Below are 16,147 nucleotides of genomic sequence, written 5' to 3' on the forward strand. Positions count from 1 at the left end.
TTTGGTGATCCAGCAGCGGAGCAGCAACAAAACATTTTTTGGTCGCATCGAGCGGATTTCAAGATTTTCCGGCGATACAAGTACAATTTGGGAGGTCAGTAGCCACAACAGGTGAAGACAAATACCAAGGCCGCCTCTACAACGTCAACCAACAATTTGCAAGACAAAGGGACAATTTACCCATAAGTATCCTTTTTAAACAAAACCAGGGATTGTAGCTAAGCCTTTATTCATCACTTTGCATGTCATTATTGGTCAATCACGGGAAAAGAAGTGCTCCTGTAATATCGGATTGCAGTTCAAGCTGAGTGGCTTCGCCCGCATTAATGTATTGTACAATAGTCAGTAATTAGTGTTAAAAGAGGCATTAATACTTATTAATCGCATTTCAATTCATATATTACGTAATCAAGTGTCGTCATAGTCGTCGTCGTTCATACCCACTACTGCATTCCAAAATGCACGTGTTTTCATAATGAAGTGTTATTTTAGAATTTAGTGTACATAACTGCAATCAGCTACATTCATATTTACATTATATTTATCTTGTCGCATATAGGCTAAATCTTAGCATATACAATTAGAATTTGTAAAGAAGTTCTAATAGTACAATTCTGTCAAATTAGCAAATTTGTGTCAGAGTACAAAATACATACCTTTGTAATTCATTTGGATCCTCAAGGGCTGCTCATTTTTCACACCTTTTATATTTCTTTGGGAAATTGAGCACATTTTTTAACTAAAACAAACCTTGTCGAGTTTTTCATAATGGCACCAAGAAAAGGAGCAAAGGGTGGAAACGAGTTAGATGAAGATGAAACACTACCCCGAATTCAAAATCTAGTAAGAAAGAGGGGTATGATTAATTCAAAATTATCATGTTTATTAAACTATTTTAATTCTTCAAAGGAAAGTGCTAATCCATCAACAATTCTTGAAATTGAATTGAGGTTGAAAGAAATAGAAACAAAATTGCTCACAGAGTTTTCAGAGATTCATTTTGAACTCGAAGGTTTAGATCCTGATAATTTCACTGAACAGGACCTAAATGATTTTGAAACTTTATATTTTAAAACAATTGCTGATATTAAACAATTTCTTTCAATTAAAACAACTTCAAGTGATCAGCAAGTCATACACGATGAATCCATTCATTCTTTACCACTCCGTATTAAATCCTTACAACGTCAGGTCTCTGTTAAAAGGCAAAACACAGAATCGCCTGTCATAGAATTGCCTAAGTTTTCTGGCCAATTGGCTAGAATTCAGGGATTTATACACTGCTCTTTCAGTAGATCAGAGATGGTCTACAATTAAATCACAAAAATTATGTGTTAATTGTTTGCGCAGTGGCCACAAACTAGATAAATGTCGGTATGGTCATTGTAGACATTGTAAACAACGGCATAATTCATTACTTATAAACAGCAACCTTTAATTCCAGTTGAAGATGGCCACCTTGTTTCAAGTGAAGAAATTACTCAAGGTCAAGTTGCCTTATATAATTCAACTAAGAGTCAAATCTTACTAGCCACAGCAGTGGTGCAAGTTTTCGATATTCATGGTAAAGGGCATTCATGCAGAGCCCTCCTAGACAATATCCCAAGATTTTGTGAATAAATTAGGCATCACACAATACAAATTAATTCCTCAATCCTAGAAATTGGGCATTCAGTGTCTAAGTAAAATCTGTATTGTTGTGACGAATTCGTAATGAGTTACTTATTATTGGGTATTACGTCACTTATAGCAAAAATCAATTTAGAATTTTTTTTTTTTTTTAATCTCACACGCTCAACAATTGAAAAGAAGAAGAAAATAGACTTATTCACGTATTTAAAAGAAATATGAACTTAAATCTGTAACGATACCGTTCGATATACTTAATTTAATTTAAGTTCAATAAGTTTTAAATACAATAATTTACTTGAGGTATAATAGATTTTTTTATATACCTAGGAGCTGAGGTTCAATCTATTAATCTCTGAGCTCGTTTCTTCTTTTTAATATCCTACCTAACTTTGTTATGAATATTATAATTAAAAAACGATAAAAAACAACAAGAATACCTACTTTTTTTTAAAATACCGGGTCCGTTAAAGTTAAAGGGACGTCTAAAAAACGATTTTATTTTGAAAATTTTTACATAGAATGTTGAGTTTGAACATTTTATTGATAAAAAAGTGAGGATGAAGTAAAAAAATGCAAAATTTTAAAAATTATAAAGGATTTTCTACTTACGTATGATTCACAATTACACCCGGCTTAACTACACTCTATTTGCGACTAGGCATCACGTTGATCATTATATATGCTATTAATTTAAATTTAAAGCCTTAAGTAACAAAATTCTGCAACTTAGAAGGATTTACATCACTTCTTTAGGTGATAAACACAAATTTCCATTCACACGCAAATCAGGAATATCAAATATGTAAATACGAATTTATTCATAAATAAAAAAAACTGTCAAAATGTCACATATTTATTGGGAGTGGCTACTGTACTAGTACGATTATCGTAATTTTCTGTCCTGTCTCATTATAGGTAAGTATTTGTTATTTTATATAATCATAAAAAATGCACACGGGGCGGTAGCCCCGTGTGCGCATACAAAGTGGGGCGCACATGGGGCGGCAGCCCCGTGTGCGCACATGGGGCTGTATGGTTGGCGCACATGCGGAGTTGGGATTGCAAAAAGGGATTGGAACCTTGGGTTGGCGCTAAATAGTGGGTTGGGTAGTCGTTTGAGCCTTAGAACATTGAAAGGCTAGAATTAGTAAACAACAACTTTGTTTGAGTCCAACATGTGCACAGGGGCAAGAGGGGTGTTTTATTTACAAACATATGTGCCGATTCTCTGTTGTCAAGTCGACACAAATTTCCAACGGAGGAAATTTTTAGCTATATTTTAACAAACATTATAACGTTAATTTAACTTATTTCTGTTATATTTTATAGGAAAATTTAAAATAAAAAGTATAAGTACTACAATTAACCTATTTTAAGAATAAATATAATATCCTTAAGAAAAAAAAAACAAAATTATTAACATTCTTATCCCTAAAACTGCTTCTAAAAAATTTGAAGCGACAACACCGGAGCTTAAGCGCCTAAACCATACGCGTTGTGTCATCTGTCAAACGGCTTTTTGTTTATATTCGGGATTCGTGTATTTTCTTTAATTTTTGGTTTAAAAAGGAAAAAAGGCCACATTTTAGTGTTTTTTTAAATTGCTAGGATGGCAAAAACTTGTGTCGTTTGTTCCGCATCATGATAAAAAGATGATTCAAGCCGATCTTTTCACAAGTAAGTACCGATACTTTCATAACATCACATCATGGGGTAACCATCATCATAAACGTAGAATAGGGGATCTTATAGATATAAACCTAATAAAAATTTGAATGTGAAAGTGTGCGTAAAATACCAACATATTTATATTTTTAAATCTAAATATTTTTTTGAACATATTCATCTATTAATAGGGTATAAAAGATATAAAACTAGAATTTTGTCCCTGGTTTTATTACAGGATTTTATGTTTTTTTTGTTGTTTTGGCAGAAAAAACGCATAATACCTATGTACCTATTTATATATAGTTTGATAGCTATAAAGTTAATTTTGTCTTTCTTTAAAATTTGTTCCATAATTTTTTTTTGTTTTACCTTATTGCAACTTACAATAATATATATAGTAATTGGCACCGCATATTAATTTACTGCTGTAATTTTTTTCTGCTTTTTGATTAAATATCAAATACTTATTATAGATTGCCTAATGATTATGCCCAAAGGGAACAATGGGTTTCATTAATGGAAATCAACACATTTAAAAAGAACATATTTGTTTGTTCAGATCACATCCTTAGAAGTGATATAAGGGAGATAATATTATCAGCAGCCAGACTTTATTAAAAAAATCAGCTCTACCTCAAAGGTAATTTTTTTTAATATATTTTTCTAGTATATTTATAGAGTATGAGTATATTTTACCTTAGAATTCTGATAAAGGTTTGCATGCTTTTATTTACTACATTATGTAAGCTAAAAAAACATCCTTTTAAAACTTGTGCTTGGGCTATGTTGTAAAACATACAGCTTCTTCACAAAAAGTATTAATGTTACTCATATAAGATTTATTTATACCTAATACTTACCTTAAATTAGGTATGTGTGTAAAACTATTTTTTTACTAGGATTTCTGATGCACTGGTTAAAAACACAGCAGCCAATAATTCAGTTAATTTACCAAGTGATTTACCCTTCAAAGCTACAGGGGTAGCTTTCCTGAAGAGTGCAAAAACTTCTTTAGCTTTCAAAATGGTATATAGTACAAACAGTGAAGCTTATATAGACACGTATGGATAATTAAAATAGATTAATATTCTTGATACACCAAATTTTGTATAATTACAGATCTGATCATTCATCATCAACAATAACTGCATCTGAGAATTATAGTTCTACAGTAACCGTGGAGTCTAGGTCAACAATTACTATTTCTCATCCAAGCCGTTTTTGTTTAACTGCTACACATTCCCTGACTCTGCCAAGGAAAAGGTAAAAATACACTCAAAATAGACTACTAGTTTTATGCCATGTATCATTCTATTCTATATATCTTATTTAAAAGTGATATGGTATTTTATTGTATTATATTTGTTTAATTAAATGCAATTAATCAAATGTATGACATTACAAAGATTCTCTATAATAACATACATTTTATTGATCAATTGGATTATCATAATACATTTTTTTAATTTTTTCTTTTTAATTTTGGTAATACTATATTTTTATGTATATTATTCTAGGGTAAAATCAAAATGATATCCTGAGGACCTAAGCACTGATGATTCCACCGTTTCAAGAGCTTAATCACTTGTCACCAGATTATGGAAAAAAAATAAAGAACAAAAAATTAAAATTTGAAGATTGCAACAAGCAAATTTGCGCCAAAGAAATTGAATTAGATGTCTCAAGTCATTATTAAAATACTTAAGAAATAATAACATGATTTTATGGAAAAGCCCAACATACTACATATTTTATTTGACTTGTAAAAGCACTTGTTTGTATATTACTACTAATAAACTCTCTAATCTAATCTATTGTACATAGTCTCTATTCTTAGCTTTGTTTTTTAGTATAAATTAATATGATATAATATTTGGTATTAGGTATTATATAGATCACTATTAAATGTCTCAAAACCATTATACAGGCTAAATACTCATAATAAAAATCTTATAACCTACAAAAAACCTGCAACTCCTTCACAATTTGAACATCCTTGTAGTTTTAACTTTTTCCGCTGAAGCAATACTGTCCCTTTGAAAAAGTCAGCAGCATAGAAGTATATATTATGTGATATAAGTAAGTGATGTAAAACTGAGTTTTGTCTAATATAACAATAACAATAAAATTTTGCAAAATGTTAAAAATTTGTGTCTTAAAACATGATTTATTAAGAAATCTATAATATTATATTAATAAAATATTTAATTTCCATAAAAATGCTTTGACAAAAATGCTGCCTTTCATTAGGACCTTCCTCTAATGAAGTCCATTAAAAAAAACACATAAATAGCTCATAAATGGTAATATTACTTATACTCAAACTCTTTAATTATTAATTAATAAAAATTTATCAGGTAAATATTTGTTGACGACGTCACTGGTAAAGAGTGCTTGTATCTGTGACATCAACAATGCGATCGAGCGGCGTTGCGATGCCATTACCGTTTTCTCGTTTCTTCGTACTTTATTTTTATTTACTTAACTTATATTGACTTTGATATAGAGTATCTTATCAAATTTATTTTTAAAAAATGCTTGATATTTTATTAAAGGGGAGCAGTAGTATTGTTTTGTGCCTTCGGAAACAACTGAAAATTTTTATGATATTATAAAGTGATTTTTGCCATTTCTCTATAAGCACTTGGCATCATTGCATCAGAGATGTTGCAAGCAAACAAACCTGCCCATAGTTCCACGGCATGCTACTTCTAGCCTTTTAATGTTCTAAGGTTTGAGCCCTACTTAGTGAATGGGATAATAATTAGAAAATGGGAATTATAGGCACAAACACGCGGGGCGGGAGCCCCGCGTGTTTGTGCCTATAATTCCTATGCCTTATTCCTATTCCTAATGCCTATAATGAATTTAAAGATATTTATTGTTTTGACTATAAGTTAAAGTACATTAAACCTCATCGTTATTATTTACCTATAAATAATTAAATATCTTAAAATTATGTTTTTTTTTTCAAAATGTATATTTATTATATATAAAATTACATAAAATATCAAATAATTTAAATAAATAATACCTATTTTTTAACACCTGATAAATGTGTTTTGTTTATGTAATGTAAAATCTAACTATATTGTGCCTTTATTATCTAAAATTGAGTCCACAGCCAACCCATCCAACTAAAAAGTGTACCCGGCAAAACCAAAAAATACTACTGAGGACGTAGTGAAGCCACTGCCATTTTTGTCAAGAAGGTTGTTGTTTTATTTTTCTTGTGTGTAAATTACAAAATATGTAATTAAAAGGGGTCCAAAGCGATAAAAAATTATACAAATTTACAATAATAACCCCCAAAAAGTTCCAAAATTGCCCCAATATATATATTTTTTAACTATAGCAAAATCAAGAGCTAAAAAACCTTGTGCAAGTTGGCAATAATTACGTATTTAACGTATGTAGAAAAACCTTCATAATTTCCAAAATTTTGTATTTTTTCCAATCATCCTCACTTTTTTATCAATATTTTGACCACACTCAACATTCTATGTAAAAATTAAAAAAAAAAAATCGGTTTTTAAACGTCCCTTTAACTTAACCGGACCCAAAATACCTAATTTGAACCAACGTTTCGGTAGTTATATGTACTACCGTTATCAAGGTAATTAAAGTAAAATTAAATTAAATTAAAAATAAAATATACTTATCTTTCAAATTTTCAGTAATCCAGTCTCATCAAAATTTCTTCCTAATTTGAAAATACTTTATATACTTTTTTATATGATTTGACGGTTTATTAATAGTTTGACAAACTATTTTGAAAGATAACAAAATTTTCAAAGGTTACTTTTTTAAAAATTAAAGGGGTGTGATCTTAATGTAAATTAATCATAGAAAATACATGAATATCAAATATTTTAAATCATTAATTAATTTTGAGAATACCCTGATCTACTTCTCTCTTTAGCAAAGGAATCCATGTATTATGAAAATCAACCGAACAAGTAGCTAAGCATTTATCTTCATTTAACATTATAAATGCACTTTCCTTTAGCTTACGTAATTTTGAAATTGGTTCCTTTGCTAAAATTGAGGAAGCATTCCAGTCTATTCTGTGGTTATTGTCGAATGCATGTTGTGTAATTTTTGATTTTTGAAAATCATTGTTTTTTATTTAAGATTTATGTTCATTAATTCTTTTTGGTAATGGTCTACAGGTTTCACCTATGTAAAATTTACCACAAATACAAGGAATTTTATAGATTACATTTTTATTAAATTCATTTTCATTGAAAGGTTTAGTTTTTGTTAATAAGTATCGTAATGTGTCTTGTGATTTAAAAATAGTTCTTATATTAAATTTTTTAGCAATTCTTTTTATCTTATCAGAAAAACCTGGAATAAATGGTAAAATAAGATTTGTCGTAAAAAGTGGTTGATTCAATTTTATACGTGGATTATCAAACTCTTTAAAGCAATTTTCTAAAAATTCTTTGGGATAATTATTTTGAATTAAGATATTTTTAATAAAATCTTTTTCAGTTGTTAAATATTGATTATTACAAATAATGTGTGCACGATCATATAAACTTTTTACCACTCCTTTTTTTACCATTATTGGATGATTAGAATTAAAATTAGGATATCTATTAGTATGAGTTGGTTTACGGTAAATTCTAGTTTCAAAATTTTGTAAATCCTTTTTAATTAAAATATCAAGAAAAGGAAGCTGACCATCAGCCTCCTTTTCAAGAGTAAATTTTATAGTAGATTCTTTTGAGTTAATGTAATTTAAAAAATTTATAAGATCTATTTCGTTATGGTGATATATTGAAAAAATATCATCAATATATCGCCACCATATTTTAGGTTTTTTATCAAATGTATTAATAATTTCAGATTCAAAATTTTCCATAAATATATTACTTAAAATTGGTGAAAGAGGAGAACCCATAGTAAAAAAAAAATAAAAACCAATTAAAATTAAACAAAATCTAAACTCTTTAGAATTAAAAGCTTTAAAGACACTTAAAACCGATAATAATATTAAAATACTTCCAGCCGATAAAGGTAATGCTACTGTTCTTTTAAATATTAACACTTATGAAAATAAATTAAATTTAATAATTAATGATGGCAATTATTCTAAATTATCTAAAGATCCTACAGAAAAAATTGAAAGACAAATTTATAATTTACTTAAAAAGCATAAAAACCAATTTTCTAATATCAACCACTTTTTACGACAAATCTTATTTTACCATTTATTCCAGGTTTTTCTGATAAGATAAAAAGAATTGCTAAAAAATTTAATATAAGAACTATTTTTAAATCACAAAACACATTACGATACTTATTAACAAAAACTAAACCTTTCAATGAAAATGAATTTAATAAAAATGTAATCTATAAAATTCCTTGTATTTGTGGTAAATTTTACATAGGTGAAACCTGTAGACCATTACCAAAAAGAATTAATGAACATAAATCTTACATAAAAAACAATGATTTTCAAAAATCAAAAATTACACAACATGCATTCGACAATAACCACAGAATAGACTGGAATGCTTCCTCAATTTTAGCAAAGGAACCAATTTCAAAATTACGTAAGCTAAAGGAAAGTGCATTTATAATGTTAAATGAAGATAAATGCTTAGCTACTTGTTCGGTTGATTTTCATAATACATGGATTCCTTTGCTAAAGAGAGAAGTAGATCAGGGTATTCTCAAAATTAATTAATGATTTAAAATATTTGATATTCATGTATTTTCTATGATTAATTTACATTAAGATCACACCCCTTTAATTTTTAAAAAAGTAACCTTTGAAAATTTTGTTATCTTTCAAAATAGTTTGTCAAACTATTAATAAACCGTCAAATCATATAAAAAAGTATATAAAGTATTTTCGAATTAGGAAGAAATTTTGATGAGACTGGATTACTGAAAATTTGAAAGATAAGTATATTTTATTTTTAATTTAATCTAATTTTACTTTAATTACCTTGATAACGGTAGTAAATATAACTACCGAAACGTTGGTTCAAATTAGGTATTTTAAAAAAAAGTAGGTATTCTTGTTGTTTTTTATCATTTTTTAATTATAATATTCATAACAAAGTTAGGTAGAATATTGAAAAGAAGAAACGAGCTCAGAGATTAATAGATTGAACCTCAGCTCATAGGTATATAAAAAAATCTATTATACCTCAAGTAAATTATTGTATTTAAAACTTATTGAACTTAAATTAAATTAAGTATATCGAACGGTATCGTTACAGATTTAAGTTCATATTTCTTTTAAATACGTGAATAAGTCTATTTTCTTCTTCTTTTCAATTGTTGAGCGTGTGAGATAAAAAAAAAAAAAAAAAAATCTAAATTGATTTTTGCTATAAGTGACGTAATACCCAATATAATAAGTAACTCATTATTCAGTGTCTAATACTAACAAATCATGTCGAGTCAAATTCAAGTCTTGTTATAACAACTTCAATGTTTCATTAGATTGTTTAGTCATTCCAGAAATCACAGGTGATTTACCTAACACATATTTCAATCCAGAATATCTAGATATTCCAACTAAATATCATTCAGCTGATCCAGCATTCTTTGAGCCCAATTACGTTGACTTACTTATTGGAGCTCAAGTATTTTGGGATATTATTTCTGCGGAACGCATTACTTTAGGCCCCAATAAGCCTATTCTGCAGAATAGCAAATTGGGTTGGTTGGTGTCAGGTCCCATGGGCATTCCTAACTCATCAAAGAATACCCTTTGTCATTTCTCAAAAACCTTAGATAATCAGTTACAAAAGTTTTAGGAAATTGAAGAGCTTTCGACCTCATCGCCAATCCCTTCAGAAGAAAAACTCTTAGCAGAGAAACATTTCATCGAAAATGTTGAGAGAGATTCAGATGGCAGATTCATTGTAGAGATTCCGCTAAAGAAGTCTTTAGAAGTCTTGGGAGATACAAAGGTTCAAGCAACACAACAATTTTTATCCTTAGAGAGAAAATTACATAAAAATCCCAAGTTGAAGCAAATGTATCAGGAATGTATGTCCGAGTATCAAAGTTTAAATCATATGTCACCATTTATACCTTCTAGTGATCAAATTTGTTATTTTTCTCCTTATCACGGTGTGCTACGTGAGAAAAGTCAAACTACCAAGCTCAGAGTCGTCTTCAATAGTTCGTTTCCAAGCACTACTGGTTTATCATACAATTCAATTCAAATGGTTGGGCCAGTAGTTCAGGACGATTTAGTTTCTATAATCTTAAGACCTCGACAGCATCAAATCGTTTTTTCAGCAGATGTTTGCAAGATGTATAGGCAAATACAGGTAAAGTAAGAGTTTCGCCCTTTACTCGCCTTTTAATTTTATGGCGAAGCGATTCAAAGGATGATCTAACGGTTTTCGCTTTAAACACTGTCACATATGGTACGGCTAGCGCCCCTTTCTTAGCCACACGGTGTCTTAAGCAGTTAGCATTAGATCACATCTTATCACACCCTCAGGCGTCAAAAATCATAAGTAAGAATTTCTACGTTGATAATTTGCTCGCAGGAGCAGACTCAGTGGAAGATGCAACTCGGTTATGCCTCGAAATTTCCTCAATTTTAAAGTCAGCATGTTTTGACTTACGAAAATGGAAGTCCAACAGCAAAGATCTTTTATCAAACATTGCACATGGAAGTTGTACTCCTGATCATTTCTTCGGGTCTTCAGAAACAAACAAAACCTTGGGCATGTTTTGGTCTTGTGAAACAGATAACCTTTCATTTCATATCGATATCCCCCCAAAAGTTGGGCAATTCTCAAAACGACTTATTTTGTCCGAAGTGGCACAGATTTTTGTTCCCATTGGTAGGAGACCAGTCCAGTTGTCATTAAAGCGAAAATACTTCTACAGATTTTATGGACACTAAAACTTTCATGGGACGAACCAGTTCCCAGTTGACATAGCCAAGAAGCGGTTACATTTCAGATCGCAACTGTTTAAATTAAATAAATTACAAATTTCAAGATGTATTTCAGTAAAAAATCTAGTCACTGTTCAACTCCATGGATTTTCAGATGCATCAAATAGTGCATATGGAGCATGTATCTAAGTTCGAACTGTGGACGAATATAATAAAGTTCACGTCGAACTTCTTACATCCAAAACTAGGGTAGCGCCACTCAAGTCTTTAAGCATTCCAAGATTGGAATTATGTGGCACTTTACTTTTGGCACAATTGTATATCAAGGTCAAATCTTCTTTAACTTTACAATTCAGTGAAGTCTATTTTTGGTGTGACTCGACTGTAGCCCTTGCGTGGTTAAGATGTTCACCCAACACTCTACAGGTTTTTGTGGGAAATCGCGTTTCCACTACAAATTACTCCAATTGACTCATGGAGATATGTCTCTACGGATCAGAACCCTGCAGATATTCTATCAAGAGGAATGCCACCCAACGATACAATTAATTCAGACATGTGGTTTCATGGTCCATTGTGGCTTCGTCAGCCATCTATCAATTGGCCCTTAGATATTCGCATGCACAAACCAACAGCTGTTACAGAATTGCCAGATCTTCGCAAAACAACCCAAACATTTGTGGAAATCGAAAATCAAATTTTATTTCCTTTCCACAAATTTTCAACTTTCACTCGTATTACTCGAATTATGGCATTCTGCCTTAGGTTCATTTTTAATTGCCGAATTAAAAAATTCGATAGGCATTTTAGCCATTTGACAATATCTGAACTTCGCAATGCTAAAGACATGTTAGTCAAACTATCACAGCGTGGGTCATTTTTTGATGACTATCAGCAACTGTTAAAATTTGGGGTAGTGTCAAATAAAAGTAGGCTACTCACTACTCAGTCTCACTCCTTTTATTAAAGAAGGAATTATCCGAGTTGGTGGGAGACTAAAAAACTCATCGTACTCATTTCATAAGAAACATCCAGCAGTGTTGTGTCCCAAGCTTCACCTAACCAAGTTGATTCTTCAGCATGAACACAAAGTGCTTATACATTGCGGCTCTTAATTATTGCTTGCACACATCAGAGATAATTACTGGCCTATATCTGATAAGAATTTAGCAAAGCGAATTATCAAAGAGTGCCTCATTTGTTTTCGTTTCAATCCCACTTCACCTAACCCTATCATGGGTAATCTTCCAAGTTCCCGAGTCAGTCCTCGAATTCCGTTCTCTGATGTTGGCATTGACTATGCTGGACCTTTTCAAATAAAGGATCGAAAGGGACGTGGTTGCAAGATAAGCAAATGTTATTTAGCACTCTTCATTTGTTTAACAACAAAAGCGATCCATTTGGAGCTGGTCACTGAGTTAAGCACGTGGGCCTTTCTTGAAGCTTTTCAGAGATTTATTGCAGCATACTCTCCGCATCATGGTGGTTTGTGGGAAGCTGGTGTTAAAGCGGCAAAACATCACTTAAAAAGGATTTTACTTAACACAATATTGACGTTCGAAGGTCTTTACACAGTAAATACCCAGATAAAAGCTATTCTAAATTCACGACCTTTAACGCCACTCTCGACAGATCCAAATGATTTGCAAGTGCTCACCCCAGCACATTTTTTAATTAGGCGATCACTTCAATCTGTTATTCACCCTGATTTACAGAATACTGCTATCAGTAGATTATCTAATTTTGAGCAATTAGAACTTCTAAGACAATTCTGGTCGCGCTGGACCAAAGAGTATATTTGTAATTTGCAAACTAGACTTAAATGAAAGAAGAACCAACCGAACATTCAATTAGGGACTATGATTCTTATCAAAGACAATCACTTGCCACCGTTTAAGTGGAAATTAGGTCGCGTTAATACCCTCTATCCAGGAAATGATGGTGTTGTGCGCGTTGTATCCGTGAAAACTATATCGGGTAACATTAGATGCACTGTTACCAAACTGTGTCCGCTTCCAATTAGTGACAATTGACATTTAGCAAAGTTGACATTGTTTAGAATAGTTCTAATTTAGTAAGTCTCCGTTATTAATAATTATTAAGTTCATTTTCATTTCTACTTCATTTATTTCAACTAACCTGCGTATTTTCATTTTTACTTAGGTTAAGTCATGTTTTTTATGTTTAGTGATTTGTATTCCTCTAGTTTTCATTGAAAGTATTTTCATGCTTTCAAGGTGAGGGACATTTTTACAGACAAGGTTTACTTTAATTAAACTCCTCAAATCCATATTTATTATGCTAACGGTACGTAGCAACGCCGCGCAATTACCCCTGTGAATACAAAACGAATACGGTACGTTTTGACAGCGAAGTCAGAAGCTCATGGCGGAGAGGAGAGGAAAGGTGAACGTGGCACGTTGTTGTCAACTAGTAACGCCGTCAAATAAGCCCTCCACCTTCTTTACATATTAGGTGCATTTCTTAAATAAAGAAGTGGTTCACGATGGACTTGTTTGTTTAATTCACCTATGAAAATACGGTCCACAAATAACCCTTACTGTTCCCAGTAGCAGAGACACAACACAATTTGGTGATCCAAAATTTCCATTTGTCTCTTAGCCTAATTTCCTAACGGAATCGATTTTTGTATTCCCAGGACCTAAACTATAGCTGTTCTCAATCCGTGTTGAACGGGTGGTTGCTTCAATTGGATCGCTGCAGGTACTTCCGGCGATTCTTGTTCTTTGAAGGTTTCTGCAGGTCTTCTTTCAGCTTCCAGGGATTGTAGCAGTTTTCGAACCGTAGAAACGGACCCAAATATGGCGATTTTTCTCCAATATTGGAAAGACCGAACTACCGACTGCGCCAGTTATAGGACAACAACCAGCATTTGCTTTTTTGCTTTTTTGAAAAACAAATTTATTAAGAACAGGGACTAACTAACTTACAACTAACTTGATTGATAGATAATGACTACATCGATTACTATGATAATTATTATTGCTCTCGTCTATTACATTATATTTATAGGTTCTAAAAATGATGACAATACAAACTAAGCTATTTCTAAATAAAGTATGCAGGGTTGGCATAAGGTGCCGGGTTGGTACCCGTAACTAGTCCTAATTTATGTTAAACCTGGCCGCCAATGCATTTAGCGTTTAAACAAAAATGTATGCTAAATATCCCTATTACCCTTTTTCATAAATATTTATTAATGTTCCTTTATCTTTTAGTGACACTCCAAAAACATCCAAAATCAAGCACAAAACACCCTCAAAGACTCAAAATGTCTTGCCTTAAGAGCAATTTATTTCAGTTATCGCTACAGCACCGACTCACATTTCAATAGAAATTAATGAGGGAAAGTTGATTTTCAGCATGAAAACAATGAAACGGAAACTCGATGTCTTGAGGGGGTATTTGAATATATTAAGAGAGGCAAATTCTATTTCTTATTACCACTGTTAGAATTTTCAAGCCGTTTCAAGAATGTTAAATTATCAAATTTCTTCTGGCATCCCTTTCTAACGGCGAATTCTTTATTAACCGCCCGGATTGTTTTCCTTAAATAACAATAAGCGTTCGCGTCTAGAAAATGCACCTTTCACACTGAAATTTCAACGAATTTATTAAAATTCATGAAATATCGAGTTTCCTTCACAATAAAAACTAAATTCAACGACTCAGAATATATAGCATTAATTAGAGATAGTAGTTGTTTTGAGTAATTTTATCCATTTTATTTCTGTTTAACAAAAATGGATATTCAAGGTGTAATCAGTCAAATAAAAGTTGGCCTTTAATTACTTTATTTTACTTTAATTACTTGCTTACCATTCATACAATAAAAAAAAACAAAACAGTAAACGTAGTAAATCAATATCACTTCTGCACAATTACTTTTAATTTATTTGTGATGAAAAGTGGTCAACTAGCGAATTTAGCAAGTGAAAAATACTTATAATACGATGAATCAAAAACTATATTAACAACAAAGATTTTTGTTATAGGAACATATTTGTTTCGTATGAGCTATAAATCGTTCATAAGTTAGTGACGATACTGAAATGTTATTAAGAGTTAAATATGCAATGGGAAACGCCATTTCTTTTAGTTTTTTGCATAGTTATAAATTTAAACTAAAAAAGCCGATTTTTTTAAAATAAATTCCAAGTTAATATAAGTTCTAGTTCTCAATCAAATAATAATCATATTTGTGAACAAAATTGTCACCAGCACTTCTAAGACCTCCACTCTAAAAAAAATCATAAGTAAATTTATTACCAGAAACAAATAGTTTACCACTTAAACGTAAGAAGCAAAGAATCACTTACAATGCCTAAATTTAAAACATCATTTACATTTAACGCTATTAAACTCTACAGCCATATTCCTAACCACTTTAAAATTCAAATATTAATAGATTCAAATTTAAGTTTCGTTCTTTCCTCTTTCAAGCGCAAATATAACTAAGTATGCTCAACTCGAAAAATTCATCCATTATCCCAAAGATGCTGGTCATACACTTTTATAAAAGGTAAAAAGACGAAATCTACAGCATCACAAATACATTTAATAAAATTACAAAGGTTACATGTTTCGTTCGACTAGAGCATCATCAGACCTAAACAATAATTAAAATTATGTAACCCGAAAAAAGAAAAATTCAACAAAGACTTACCATAACATACACAAAACACCTGACATATAAGTAAACAAAGCTTACAATAAAGTGGCACTATCTATGTACAAAGAACTCAAGTAAACAATCAAATCACTTTATACATTTTAGAAATCTAACCATCATTTAAGAGTCTAGAACTATTTAAGGTTATTAAAAACTAGGTGGCCATCAAAATCAAACCTTTCAATAACACAGGACAGATCTGGGCTTTTAAAAGCTTTACTAATTTCCATTGTCTCCAACAAGTCTAGTTTTTTACTTTTGTTGCACTG

At 31.0% G+C, this 16,147-nt stretch overlaps 1 protein-coding gene and 1 long non-coding RNA gene across 3 annotated transcripts in view; one reads left to right on the forward strand and one right to left on the reverse strand.

Moving 5' to 3' along the window:
- LOC126747929 (probable ATP-dependent RNA helicase DDX52) overlaps nt 1-16,147 on the reverse strand; it is a 349,907-nt gene that overhangs the window by 16,281 nt on the left and 317,479 nt on the right. The window lies entirely within an intron of this gene.
- LOC126748018 (uncharacterized) lies at nt 4,372-5,114 on the forward strand. The gene is made up of 2 exons (XR_007664584.1): nt 4,372-4,563; nt 4,818-5,114. It is a non-coding gene; the product is annotated as an uncharacterized LOC126748018 (long non-coding RNA).

This window comes from Anthonomus grandis, chromosome 2 (assembly GCF_022605725.1).
Source record: "Anthonomus grandis grandis chromosome 2, icAntGran1.3, whole genome shotgun sequence".
Classification (NCBI taxonomy): domain Eukaryota; kingdom Metazoa; phylum Arthropoda; class Insecta; order Coleoptera; family Curculionidae; genus Anthonomus; species Anthonomus grandis.